The 15,548-nt window shown below is 39.6% G+C and overlaps 1 protein-coding gene across 2 annotated transcripts in view; it reads left to right on the top strand.

Moving 5' to 3' along the window:
- Positions 1 to 15,548, top strand: part of TRMT9B (tRNA methyltransferase 9B (putative)) — a 67,033-nt gene that overhangs the window by 24,614 nt on the left and 26,871 nt on the right. For both annotated transcript variants that reach the window (XM_035004128.1, XM_035004127.1), the window contains one exon: positions 15,023 to 15,220. The gene's annotated coding sequence lies outside the window, so the exon portion shown is untranslated. The remainder of the gene's footprint in view (positions 1 to 15,022; positions 15,221 to 15,548) is intronic.

A 15,548-nucleotide genomic window follows, 5' to 3' on the forward strand; every position in this document is an offset into this window, starting at 1 on the left:
TTGTACATATATAAGTTTTTCTTTCTTTAAAATTTTGGGAGACACTTTCTTCTAAAAGACCAAAATACACCCCAAATCTAGTGTGTGGCACTGATCTATATACCAGCCTGATCATATTTGATCACATTCTGGTTTTTTGTTGTTGTTGTTTTGTTCTGTTTGTTGTTTTTATCTTTATCTTTTTCTTTTTCTTTTTTTTTCTTTTTCCTTTTTCTCTCTTTCCCTTTCTTATCCCACTGCTTCAGGTCTTTTCTGATTTGTTTAGAGTATATTTTCTGGGGATGTTGTTACTCTGCTAGCATTTTGTTCTCTCATTAATCTATTCTCCTCTGCACAAAATGACAAGACGGAAAAAATCACCTCAACAAAAAGAACAAGAGGTAGTACCGACTGCCAGGGACCTACTCAATACGGACATTAGTATGATGTCAGATCTAGAGTTCAGAATCATCACTTTAAAGATACTAGCTGGGCTTGAAAAAAATATGGAAGTTATTAGAGAAACCCTTTCTGGAGAAGTAAAAGAGCTAAAATCCAACCAAGTAGAAATCAAAAAGGCTATTAATGAGGTGCAATCAAAAATGGGGGCGCTAAGTGCTAGAATAAATGAGGCAGAAGAGGGAATCAGTAATATAGAAGATGAAATGATGGAAAATAAAGAAGCTGAGAAAAAGAGAGATAAACAACTACTGGATCACGAGGGCAGTATTCGAAAGATAAGCGATACCATAAGACGAAACAACATTAGAATAATTGGGATCCCAGAAGAAGAAGAAAGAGAGAGAGGGGCAGAAGGTATACTGGAGCAAATTATAGCAGAGAACTTCCCTAATTTGGGGAAAGAAACAGGCATGAAAATCCAGGAAGCACAGAGAACCCCTCTCAAAATCAATAAAAATAGGTCAACACCCCGACATCTAATAGTAAAACTTACGAGTCTCATAGACAAAGAGAAAATCCTGAAAGCAGCTCGGGAGAAGAGATATGTAACCTACAAGGGTAGAAACATTAGATTGGCAACAGACCTATCCACAGAGACCTGGCAGGCCAGAAAGGACTTGCAGGATATATTCAGAGCACTAAATGAGAAAAATATGCAGCCAAGAATACTATATCCAGCTAGGCTGTCATTGAAAATTGAAGGAGAGATAAAAAGCTTCCAGGACAAACAAAAACTAAAGAAATTTGCAAACACAAAACCAGCCCTACAGGAAATCTTGAAAGGGGTCCTCTAAGCAAAGAGAGAGCCTAAAAGCAACATAGACCAGAAAGGAACACAGACAATATACGGTAACAGTCACCTTACAGGCAATACAATGGCACTAAATTCCTATCTTTCAATAGTTACCCTGAATGTAAATGGGCTAAAATCCCCAATCAAAAGACACAGGCTAACAGACTGGATTAAAAAACAAGACCCATCAATATGCTGTCTGCAAGAGACTCATTTTAGAACCAAAGACACCCCCAGATTGTAAGTGAGGGGGTGGAAAACCATTTACCATGCTAATGGACACCAAAAGAAAGCTGGGGTGGCAATCCTTATATCAGACAAATTAGATTTTAAACCAAAGACTGTAATAAGAGATGAGGAAGGACACTATATCCTACTTAAAGGATCTATCCAACAAGAAGATCTAACAATTGTAAATATCTATGCCCCTAACATGGGAGCAGCCAATTATATAAGGCAATTAATAACAAAAGCAAAGAAACACATCGACAACAATACAATAATAGTGGGGGACTTTAACATCCCCCTCACTGAAATGGACAGATCATCTAAGCAAAAGATCAACAAGGAAATAAAGACTTTAAATGACACACTGGACCAAATGGACTTCACAGACATATTCAGAACATTCCACCCCAAAGCAACAGAATACACATTCTTCTCTAGTGCCTATGGACCATTCTCCAGAATAGATCACATCCTAGGTCATAAATCAGGTCTCAACCGGTACCAAAAGATTGGGATCATTCCCTGCCTATTTTCAGACCACAATGCTTTGAAACTAGAACTCAATCACAAGAGGAAAGTTGGAAAGAACTCAAATACATGGAGGCTAAAGAGCATCCTACTGAAGAATGAATGGGTCAACAAGGAAATTAAAGAAGAATTAAAAAAATACATGGAAACCAAAGAAAATGAAAACACAACTGTTCAAAATCTTTGGGATGCAGCAAAGGCAGTCCTAAGAGGAAAGTATATAGCAATACAAGCCTTTCTCAAGAAACAAGAAAGGTCTCAAGTACACAACCTAACCCTCCACCTAAAGGAGCTGGAGAAAGAACAGCAAATAAAGCCTAAACCCAGCAGGAGAAGAGAAATAATAAAGATCAGAGCAGAAATCAATGAAATAGAAACTAAAAGAACAGTAGAACAGATCAACAAAACTAGGAGCTGGTTCTTTGAAAGAATTAACAAGATTGATAAACCCCTGGCCAGACTTATCAAAAAGAGAAAAGAAATGACCCAAATCAACAAAATCATGAATGAAAGAGGAGAGATCACAACCAACACCAAAGAAATACAAACAATGATAAGAACATATTATGAGCAACTCTATGCCAGCAAATTAGATAACCTGGAAGAAATGGATGCATTCCTAGAGATGTATCAACTACCAAAACTGAACCAGGATGAAATAGAAAACCTGAACAGACCTATAACCACTAAGGAAATTGAAGCAGTCATCAAAAATCTCCCAAAAAACAAAAGCCCAGGGCCAGATGGCTTCCCAGGGGAATTCTACAAAACATTTCAAGAAGAATTAATACCTATTCTTCTGAAACTGTTCCAAAAAATAGAAATGGAAGGAAAACTTCCAAACTCATTTTATGAGGCCAGCATTACCTTGATCCCAAAACCAGACAAAGACCCCTCAAAAAGGAGAATTACAGACCAATATCCCTGATGAAAATGGATGCAAAAATTCTCACCAAAATACTAGCCAATAGGATCCAACAGTACATTAAAAGGATTATTCACCATGACCAAGTGGGATTTATCCCTGGGCTGCAAGGTTGGTTCAACATCCCCAAATCAATCAATGTGATACAATACATTAACAAAAGAAAGAACAAGAATCATATGATCCTCTCCATAGATGCAGAAAAAGCTTTTGACAAAGTACAGCATCCTTTCTTGATCAAAACTCTTCAGAGTATAGGGATAGAGGGTACATACCTCAATATCATAAAAGCCATCTATGAAAAACCTACAGCGAATATTATTCTCAATGGGGAAAAACTGAGAGCTTTCCCCCTAAGGTCAGGAACGCGGCAGGGATGTCCACTATCACCACTGCTATTCAACATAGTATTGGAAGTCCTAGCCACAGCAATCAGACAACAAAAAGAAATCAAAGGCATCCAAATCGGCAAAGAAGAAGTCAAACTCTCACTCTTTACAGATGATATGATACTTTATGTGGAAAACCCCAAAGACTCCACCCCAAAACTGCTAGAACTCATACAGGAATTCAGTAAAGTGGCAGGATATAAAATCAGTGCACAGAAGTCAGTGGCATTCCTATACACCAACAACAAGACAGAAGAAAGAGAAATTAAGGAGTCGATCCCATTTACAATTGCACCCAAAACCATAAGATACCTAGGAATAAATCTAACCAAAGAGACAAAGGATCTGTACTCAGAAAACTATAAAATACTCATGAAAGAAATTGAGGAAAACACAAAGAAATGGAAAAATGTTCCATGCTCATGGATTGGAAGAACAAATATTGTGAAGATGTCAATGCTACCTAGAGCAATCTACACATTCAATGCAATCCCCATCAAAATACCATCCACTTTTTTCAAAGAAATGGAAAAAATAATCCTAAAATTTGTATGGAACCAGAAAAGACCCCGCATAGCCAGAGGAATGTTGAAAAAGAAACGCAAAGCCGGCGGCATCACAATTCCAGACTTCAAGCTCTATTACAAAGCTGTCATCATCAAGACGGCATGGTACTGGCACAAAAACAGACACATAGATCAATGGAACAGAATAGAGAGCCCAGAAATGGACCCTCAACTCTATGGTCAACTAATCTTCGACAAAGCAGGAAAGAATGTCCAATGGAACAAAGACAGTCTCTTCAACAAATGGTGTTGGGCAAATTGGATAGCCACATGCAGAAGAATGAAACTGGACCATTTCCTTACACCACACACAAAAATAGACTCCAAATGGTTGAAAGACCTCAATGTGAGACAGGAGTCCATCAAAATCCTAAAGGAGAACACAGGCAGCAACCTCTTTGACCTCAGCCGAAGCAACTTCTTCCTAGAAACATCGCCAAAGGCAAGGGAAGCAAGGGCAAAAATGAACTATTGGGACTTCATCAAGATAAAAAGCTTTTGCAAAGCAAAGGAAACAGTCAACAAAACCAAAAGACAACCGACAGAATGGGAGAAGATATTTGCAAATGACATATCAGATAAAGGGCTAGTATCCAAAATCTATAAAGAACTCATCAAACTCAACACCCAAAGAACAAAGAATCCAATCAAGAAATGGGCAGAAGACATGAACAGACATTTTTCCAAAGAAGACATCCAAATGGCCAACAGACACGTGAAAAAGTGCTCAATATCGCTCAGCATCAGGGAAATCCAAATCAAAACCTCACTGAGATACCACCTCACACCAGTGAGAATGGCTAAAATTAACAAGTCAGGAAACGACAGATGTTGGGGGGGATGCGGAGAAAGGGGAACCCTCCTACACTATTGGTGGGAATGCAAGCTGGTGCAGCCACTCTGGAAAACTGTATGGAGGTTCCTCAAAAAGTTGAAAATAGAGCTACCATATGATCCAGCAATTGCACTACTGGGTATTTACCCCAAAGATACAAAAGTAGGGATCCGAAGGGGTACGTGCACCCCGATGTTTATAGCAGCAATGTCCACAATAGCCAAACTGTGGAAAGAGCCAAGATGTCCATCGACAGATGAATGGATAAAGAAGAAGTGGTATATATATACAATGGAATATTATGCAGCCATCAAAAGGAATGAGATCTTGCCATTTGCAACGACGTGGATGGAACTGGAGGGTATTATGTTGAGTGAAATAAGTCAAACAGAGAAAGACATGTATCATGATCTCACTGATATGAGGAATTCTTAATCGCAGGAAACAAACTGAGTGTTGTTGGAGTGGGGGGTGGGGTGGGAGGGATGGGGTGACTGGGTGATAGACACTGGGGAGGGTATGTACTCTGGTAAGCGCTGTGAATTGTGCAAGACTGTTGAATCTCAGATCTGTACCTCTGAAACAAATAATGCAATATATGTTAAGAAAAAAAAAAGAAGAAGAAGAAGGTAGCATGAGGGGAAGAATGAAGCGGGGGAAATCGGAGGGGTAGACGAACCATGAGAGACGATGGACTCTGAAAAACAAACAGGGTTCTAGAGGGGAGGGGGGTGGGAGGATGGGTTAGCCTGGTGGTGGGTATTGAGGAGGGCACATTCTGCATGGAGCACTGGGTGTTATGCACAAACAATGAATCATGGAACACTTCATCTAAAACTAATGATGTAATGTATGGGGATTAACATAAGAATAAAAAATAAATTAATTAATTAAAAAAAAAAAGAAATCAGGGTGTTTATGAACAAAGCGAGTCAGAGAACAAGAGCAGTAGAAGTATGAGTGCCACAGAATAGGCCTGCAGGGACATCACATCACCTGCACATCCGACTTGTTCCACATGACGGTTCTGCGAAGGCTGTGGGCGACACAAGGCAGAGTGTTGCAGTCTGCACTCAAAGCAGTGACTCGAGGTTGGTGGAAAGGAAATGGCCCTCGGATGCATTATTGGGAAAACAAAAGCATTTTACCTTTTTCTTGCATAAAAGGGGGAGAAAAACCATGAAAGCATCTTAACAATAGGAAACAAACGGTTGTTGGAGGGGAGGTGGGGGATGGGGTAACTGGGTGATGGGCATAAAGGAGGGCACGTGATGTAATGAGCTCTGGGTGTTATACGCAACTGATGAGTTACTGAACTCTACATCTGAAACTAATGATGTCCTATATGTTGGCTAATTGAATTTAAAGGAAAAAAAAGGGAGACAACAGTAGCAAACCTTTTTTTTTTTCCCCTGAAAGTAGCTCCCCTGACTACTCCATTTGCTGGGTCCAGCATTGTGGTCTAGGGTTGTTTTATGTTTTATGGTGTTTTATGATCAGCATGATGCTGGAAAATTGGGCAATAAAAGGGAAGCCAACAAGTAGACACAGTGTTTTTGAAGAATTTTGCCATAAAAGGAAGCAGGGAAATTAGGGCTTAAACTGGACAGTGATCTGTGGTCATGCCTGGGAGGGTTTTGTTGTTGTTGTTGTTGTTTTGAGATATTGAAGCATATTTTTATATTAATGGGGAAGATTTAATGGCAAAGGGAAAATTGATGGTTGGCAAGAGAGGGGAGAGAGTTGCAAGAAAGAAGCTGTTGAGCTATCAGCATATAGCTGGTGGGTTTGCTTTATAGGTAAGTATGGGCAGTTCATCCCTTGTCTTTTTTCCAGGAGGAAGGAGTATATGATAACAAATGCAAATAGGTTAGCAGATGTACTTCTATGAGCCCATGGGAATCAGAATATTCCACACCCCGCCCAAACAATTTACTTCATATGGATATCAACTATTTTGTTGAATATGTAACTGTTGAATATATGTAGACCCCAGGATAAAATTTAGAACTTATCTGGGACTACATCAAACTTAATAAAAGACAATCTTTTCTGCATCAAAAGATACAACAGAGTGAAAAGGCAACCTACAGAATGGAAGATACTATTTAAAAGTATATATCTGATAAGAGGTTTATATCCCAAATATATAAAGAGCTCCTACAACTCAACAACAACAAAGAAGAAAGAAAGAAAAAAAAGAACAAGCTAAATTACCTGACTTTAAAAATGGGCAAGGGATAAAATAAAAAATAAATAAATAAATAAATAAATAAATAAAAATGGGCAAGGGATTTGTATAAGTGTTTGTCCAGAGATGACATAAAAATGGCCAACATGCATATGAAAGAGGCTCAGTATCATTAATTACTAGAGAAATGTAAATAAAAACAATGAGATAGCACCTCACACCCATTAGGATGGATAAAATTAAAAAACAAAAAGAACAGAAAATAACACATGAGGAGGGTGTGGCACCCTTGTACACCATCAGCATGAATATAAAATGATGCAGCCACTCTGGAAAACAGTATGGAGGATCCTCAAAAAATTAAAAATAGAACTGCCATATGATCCAGCAACCCCATTTCTGGGTATTTACCCAAAAGAATGAAAGCAGAATCTTGAAGAGCTTGTTGCATACCCATGTTCTAGCAGTATTGTTCACAATAGCCAAAAGGTGGAAGTTACTCAAATGTCCATCAACAGATGAATGGATAAACACTGTGATATGTACATACAGTGCAATATTGTTCAGCCCGAGAAAGGAAGGAAATCCATGGATGAAACTTAAGGGCATTATGCTAAGTGAAATAAGCCAGTCACAAGACAAATACTGTATGAGCCCACTTATATGAAGTATCTAAAGTAGTCAAACTCTTAGAAGGAAGGGTGGTTGCTGGGGATTGGGGAAAGGGGAAATGAGGAGTTATTATTTCATAAGCATAGAGTTTCAGTTTTGGAGGATGAAAACGTTCTGGAGATCTGTTGCAGAACAATGTGAAGGTACTTAACACTACTGAGTTGTATGCTTACAAATGGTTAAGATGATACATTTTATTTTGTGTTTTAATCACAACTAAAAATAAAAAAATATTTTTAATTTATGACTTACTATTTGCCTCTTTCCTTTTAAAAGTTGTGAATCCAACAAGAGCTTTTTAACTGATGCTTCTAGTTACTTGGGAGCCTTCATTCCTTCACTTGGCAATTGTCCATCACCACCAAATCTGCCAGATACAGTAAGAGGTATTATGGATAAAGAGATGAGGTGGGGATGGTCCTTGTCCATATAGAGCCGAAAGTCAAGTTGGAGGAAATAAACATAAACAAATGAGTACAGGAATGTTTTTTCAGTTCCATGTGATCCATGGTTCCTGACCAGGACCTACCACCACCGATGCGGGGGCCTTCTGCCACCTGCCACATGAGGCTCCATGGCCATAGTAATAATAGTAATTCCTGGAGTGTGAGGACCTCTAAACCTGCAAACCCAGAGCCATAACAACAGAGAGAAAATATTTAAAAAATAATTAGATGTAATTATTAGTGGCATTGCTCTAAATTCTCCCTTCCCTCCTACCTCATGTTTCCCAGACCCAAGACCTATAGGGAAAAAAGGATATCACATATCACATAGATCAGAATCATATATACAAGCCCCATCTTGAGGTCAGAAGATATTGTTTCCCATGTGGACCTTAACTGAGTCTTTCTTAGGCCATTCTACCATTAGAAAAGGCCCAAGATTTCTAGGTGATCGGGTCCATGGTAAGATCAGTGATAGGACATCATTTATTACTTCTTTCTCTGTAAGGTAAGTTTCTTGGTCCAAAGCAATGTTGTGTGAGATTCCATGTATTTGTTTCATTAACACCACGTGAAGTAGCCAGGACAGACCAAATAGTGGCCCCCACGGTGCTGGTGATGTGTATCCGTGTAATGCAGGGGAGGCATGAGGGAGCACCGGGTGGTGAGTCTAGCTGGGGGACAGGAGAGCCTTCATAGAGAATATGGCGCAAGCTGACCCTTCCAAGATAGTTGTGTCTCTCAGGTAGTCTAGGGGAGCAAGGTAGTTCTAGGCAGAAGGAACAGATGAGCAAAAAGCATGAAGACATCAAATGTCTAAAGCATTCAGAGAAACTCAAGTTACACATGTAGAGCAGTGACACGAGCAAAGGAGTTTGTCCTTGACCGCAAATCAGCTAAGTATCTACACAGATTCCTTTATCCTTCATCCCAGCAAGAGTTTCTCAATGAAAGAAGCCATCGTTGAGTTAAGTTCTGGTGCCAAGTCCTTATGGTAACAAGCAGTTTGCTGACTGGCTACTTCGAGTGGAACATCATAGTGGGAAATGCTGGAGGGTGGGCTGGGGTCACATCACAGAGGACTTTATGGGACATACTGAGGTATTTGGACTTGCTCTTTAAGTCTGAAGAGGAGTGAGACATGACCTTGACCATGCTGTTGAGAATGAATTTTAGGGCGCAGAGCTGTGAAGCCTGGGGGACTGGTGGGTCTGGAAACCATCATATTAATCTGGTCCCCAAAACTCAGTTTTGTATTTCAGTGTTGGTTTGTGATCAATATAATGGAATGAGAAAATTAAAGGAGGTTTAGTCAGTTTTTCACAAAGCTAAATATTATTCAATTTTAAAGGACTTCTTTAGTTCAAAATTATGGGCCTCCCAACTTTTGTGGGGGTAAATTATCCATTCATCTATGCAATTATGGTGATGGTAAATTATACGCTTTAAAAGTGTGCGTGTGTGTGTGTGTGTGCGTGTGTGTCCATCCTAGCCTTCAAGTAAAGAACCAGCTGGCCCCTCTGGTTCTCCAGATGTCCTTCTGAGATTTGGGGGGAGGTCTGTGAAATCCATGAGTGGGAACTCCTAGTTGAGGCAGTGGGGAAAGAATGGGAGGCACGTAAGAGGAGAGATGCAGGTGGAGTCTATAGGATAAGATGCTTGACCGTCCAGATCTTTTTTTTTTTTTAAGATTTTATTTATTTATTTGAGAGAGAGAATGAGATAGAGAGAGCATGAGAGGGGGGAGGGTCAGAGGGAGAAGCAGACTTCCCGCCGAGCAGGGAGCCCGATGCGGGACTCGATCCCGGGACTCCAGGATCATGACCTGAGCCGAAGGCAGTCGCTTAACCAACTGAGCCACCCAGGCACCCGACCGTCCAGATCTTAACTATACTTTGTATGCATGTGACTCTCTTGCTGAATCTCAAATAATCAGATTTTTTTTCACAACAACCTCAAGAATACCTCCTTTGGATCAATCGTATTATAAACACATTTTATAAATACATAATACATCTTCACATTTATCCCCTTATTCCATTCTTAGAAAATCATGTCTTGTTTTATATTGACACCATAGTCCTCATGTAAAACTCCTTCTTGAACAATCGTTTGACAGTAAGATGAGTGTGGGATTCCTCAGCACCTGACCTGCTGAAACCTTCTTTCCTAAGAGGAAAGAAGATGGGTCAGGTTCTGCTTCTCCCTGGTGTTGCCCTTCTGTAACATCAAAACAAACTTCTTCCAAGCTGCCATTCTGGAGATCCTATTACCTTTATCTTAACACAGACCAGAGCTGGTTTTGTCAAATTGACACCAGCAGCAAATGCCTGGAGGTAGCAGGGTGCTATAGTTTCATTTTTCTTCATACTCATATTTGACTTCCCAGCAGCCTCTAATCTACAAAATCAAAATGAACTATAATAGAGTTTCATGAATCTGGTCTAGTCATTCATTGCCTGTGGAGGAGTGGCCTTCGATAACAGATCTCATCATCAATATTGTGCTGTGAGTTCTTCGTTCCTGTTTTGTATCTCCTCCTGTAACCACCCTCCCCCTCGTACACTCACTCTCCTCACCCGGATGAGAGGAGAACCTTCATTTCCTTCACTGAGATTTTGGAGATAGTATCCTGCTCCTAAATGGAATCAATTTCGACATGTAATCTTTGAAAATTTTCCAGGAAAACAAAGTATTCTTGGGAATATTTGGTCTTTCTCCTAAGATATATTTCCCTCACGTTGTCTGCTTTCTTTCAATGTACATTGACTCTGGGGTGACCTTTGGACCCTGCTGGGATTACAGAGAGGGTCATATTCTCCCACGGCTACATATTATGTAGCTTGGAGGCCCTGAGCTTGTTCTGCTCATGAGATTTTAATTAGAAATGCCAGTGTTCCTTTTTCTACCATTTCTTCTGTAATCTCTCTAGTGTATCATTAAGGGCTTTTCTGTGTAGGGTAGGGAATATTAATTAGAAGAGCATCCTGTTTCACTTGCCTCATTATGTAGAGGGAATAATACTTAAAGTGTCACTCCAAATTATAGAAGCTAATATTGCTCATTATCTATATTTTTTATCAATAAATCATGTGCTTGCTTCCTACTACTGTCATTCAGGGTTTGTTCTGTGTTACTCTTGTAGCAGCCTATAGCTTCTTGAGAGGAAGGACCACCCATTTTCTGCTCCTCTCATAGCTACCAAAACAACTGTTGCCTAGTAGGGACGCAGTCAGTGTTTCTTGCATTAAATTTAATTATGGTAGAGCTATAATGCAGCACATGGCTAGGCTTCCCTCTGATACTAACATGTGTGAGGGTTAAATATTAGGGATCCTTGGTGTTCTAACCTCATTCCTTTTCTTAACACTGCATAATTTCTTTTGATTTAATCTACTCTCATGGCCCTAACTGCCAAGATGTGGGATAATGATTTTTAAATGATCTTTAGTCCAGCCGATGCCCTGAAGCTTCATATCCATCTTACTTTGTTGTCTTCCAAACACGATGGAAACAACATATCCAGCACCCTCCCTCTGATGGTGGACTTTAGCACCATCTAAAGGGCCATCTTTTTTATTCTTCTATTCCTTTCTACACATATTTATACAATAGACCTTTATTGAGCACTGTGTAAATTGCAATACCCAGCAGAAATGCAGCCATCATAAGCTACATTGTTCCTACCTGGAAAATGCTGCAATCAGAGAATGTAAGGGATATGTACAAACAGCCCACGCCAGTACATGAAATATAACCTGTTACTGATCATGGCGGTTCAGAGTCAGTTACCAACATCCAGTCCTTCTTATGTCCTATTTCCTGCAGACGCATAAATCTTAAGTAACCTTCTTTGATACATTCACATGTATTCCAAACAATGGTTCTTCGGTTTATATATAGTCATTACCAAAGTTTCATTTTGTTTGCCTTTCATTGTCTCTCCCACTTGGTTTTCAGATGGTGGTGGTACACCTTACAATGTCAGCATTATTATTATTACAGCTTCCTCTTCAGCGTGCTCTTCATTAGTTCCCCAGTCCTATTAATCTGATCCTTTCTCCTCAATATCCCTTATGTTTGGCTTTACATGCTTAATATCATACCTAAAATATTTAACTGGGTTCTTTCTCTGTCTTCATTGTGAACCTGGCCGGGCAATATAAGCCTACACTATTGCCAAAGGAGATTTTTTTTAATTTAGTTCCAGTATAGTTATCATATAGTGTTACATTAATTTCAGGTGTACAATATAGTGATTCAAGAATTCCATAGATCACCCACTGCTGATCACAACAAGTGCACTCCTTAATCCCTGTCACCTATTTAACTTACCTCCCTACCCACCTCCCCTCTGGTAACCATCAGTTTGTTCTCTATAGTTAAGAGTCTGTTTCTTGGTTTGTCTCTCTCTCTTTTTCCCCCTTTGCTCATTCGTTTTGTTTCTTAAATTCCACGTATGAGTGAAATCATATGGTGTCTTTCTCTGACTGACTTACTGCACTTGGCATTATACTATCTAACTCCATCCATGTTGTTGCAAATGGTAAGGTTTCATTATTTTTTACGGCTGAATAATATTCCTTATATATATATAATATGCCACCTCTTCTTTATCCACTCATTAATCAGTGGACACTCGGGTGGCTTCCATATCTTGGCTATTGTAAGTAATGCTGTTATAAACATTGGGGTGCATGTATCCCTTTGAATTAGTGTTTTTTTGTTTGTTTTGTTTTGATTTTTTTTTTGTAAATAGCCAGTAGTGCAATTATTGGAACACAGGGTAGCTCTATTTTTCGCTTTTTGAGGAACCTCCCTACTCTTTTCCATAGTGGCTGCACCAGTTTGGATTCCCACCAACAGTGTAAGAAGGTTCCTTCTTCTCCACATCATCCTCAACACCTGTTGTTTCCCGTGTTGTTGATTTTAGCCATTCTGACAGGTGTGAGGTGATAGCTCATTGTAGTTTTGATTTGCATTTCCCTGATGATGAGTGGATGTTGAGCATCTTTTCATGTGTCTGTTGGCCATCTGTGTGTCTTCTTTGGAGAAGTGTCTGTTCATGTCTTTAGCCCATTTTTAATTGGACTATTTGTTCCTGGGGTGTTGAGTTGTGTAAGTTCTTTATATATTTTGGATACTAACTCTTTATTGGATATGCCATTTGCAAATATCTCCTCCCATTCCATAGGTTGCCTTTTAGTTTTGTTGATTGTTTTCTTTGCTGTGCAGAAAATACATTTTTTACTACTAACTATTCCAGAGATATAGGGCTAATATGGTAAAAGGACTCATCTGAATTCAACAATTTTAAAGGATAGATACTATCCTCTTTTGTCTTTGCCCAACAGCTTCTTGGAGAAGATAAAATGATTCACACATTTTCAATGGGGACAAATTTGGATCATAAGTTAGTAAACATAAGGAAAGTCAATTATATGTATAGGTGTTGAAGGTATGATTTTGGCGTACAGAAAAGCTTCCCCACCCCTGCTCCCATCCACGTAGCTCACAGATGCCTTCGGCACTCTCTACGATTCCTTTCACTGGCTACTATTACGGACTCATCTTCAGGGGCATACTGGAGAAGGTTAATACATCTAGGCACTAATGCCTGAAGGAAAGGTGCATAGCCAAGTTGGCACTCCTTTGAGTGCCTAGGTCAGGGCATGCAAGTGTCGATCCAAGTAGAGAGCATTTCTTTTGGGGGCTAGCGTGAGGGCTCAGTAAAGAAACATCATCTCCTTGATGATAAAGGCAGGCTCTAAAATTGCATGAGTAAAGATGAGATCCTTTGACAAATAGCTCTTTCAAGACCCTTCTTAAATGTTTTTCCTAAAAAGTCAACCCTTGGGGCTCTCAGTGGTGCAGATCATATACCTGATACGATTGAGAGATGACTGACGTTTTAATAAATAGGCATATTCTGAGGACCCAAAATAAAGCTTTCCAAAGCACCTCCAGATCAGTGATTCTTAGATAGGGACCAAGACTGGGGTGGAGTGGAGCACAGGGGGAAGTTGGGGGAAGCCACATGCATGCCGCCCCACCATCCTGAGAATCACTGTCTATATTTTGGCAGTGACGTGTACATACAAAGAAAATGAAGACTGGGGAACATGGTTGAGAACTGTGATCTAGATTAAGGTCCATTTGCTTCATTTACAGAGAAGGAATCAGGTCCCAGTGTATTACAGAATTGGCTTTTCCTACCACACCAGGCATCCCTCCAGACCTCATTTTATACCCCAAGACTTCTACATTACAAAGTGCTTTTTGGCATGCAAGGCCCATCTTTTTTTTCTTTTTTTTTTTTTTAAGTAACTAAGAGTCTTCTGATGGGTTTCCTGACAGACCCACTGTATGATGAGAAAAGAAAATAAATGTGAACAATGAAGAATAAGTAGGAGTACTTCTCAAAGTGATGTGCAAATACTGAGCAGTTAAATTGTACTGGAATGATTTAATGCAGTTTGGTAACATTGTCTTAAATAGTATACATTTCCTTAGGCCATGGGATTCAGAGTTGACTCTCAATGCTTGTAATTTTTCTACGAACAAGATGAGATCATTCAATGTAATTTTGGGAGAAAGTACTGTATATTTTATAGAAAGCTTAGGAATTAGGGGCACCTGGGTGGCTCAGTCGTTAAGCGTCTGCCTTTGGCTCAGGTCATGATCCCGGGGTCCTGGGATCGAGCCCCGTGTTGGGCTCCCTGCTCTGCAGGAAGCCTGTTTCTCCCTCTCCCACTCCTGCTTGTGTTCCCTCTCTCGCTCTCTCTGTCAAATATAAAAATAAAATCTTTGGGAAAAAAAAAAAAGAAAGCTTAGGAATTAATTCAGAAACCCCTTACAGTTCTGGCATTGTCCACATAGTCCCAGTTCTTTCTAATCCCTTCTTCTCTGGGTAATTTATGCATGGGTTAAGAGGTCAACCTGGGCTGTCTCTGGTTCAATATTTGTATTTTGTAAAATGACATTCAGTATTTGTGTTTTTCCAAATAGAGCCTGTGTTCCCTTCAGAGACTCACGCAAAGTGCTTCATCGCGTGAAGGACCTCGCTGTTTGATTTCACTCGACTGCTTTTCATTTACGTTACACACTGACAAAGTCATGAGCCAAAACTGTCACTCTCTGAGGGTAGAAACTGCCACGCTTCACAAAGGCAAGAAGTAATTTTCCTGTAATCACAAGATGACTCAGGTTAGTACCTTTATAACTCTTACTGCAATTCAAATAACATGAGGGTGTTGGGGCACTGGGCAGACCTCATTAGTCCCAATCGCTGTAATTTTAAATTATGATAATGTGATATAAAGTAAGTTGGAGTTTATTTTTGTATAAGGCAGTAAAAAGAATTTGAAAATAGTTGTATAGGGTAAGTGAAAATTACAAGAATGTACTTAGTATTTTTTAGAGAACAAAATGCTTTTCTAGTAAAGAGCACTGTTAAATGATAGCTGTTATCCTACAAAAGTTTGCAGTATCATCTGGACTTGAAAATAATATGTAGATGTTAAGTTTGAAGGAT

Source organism: Mirounga leonina, unplaced genomic scaffold (assembly GCF_011800145.1).
Source record: "Mirounga leonina isolate KUSES-001 unplaced genomic scaffold, KU_Mleo_1.0 Mir_128, whole genome shotgun sequence".
In the NCBI taxonomy this organism is placed as follows: Eukaryota; Metazoa; Chordata; class Mammalia; order Carnivora; family Phocidae; genus Mirounga; species Mirounga leonina.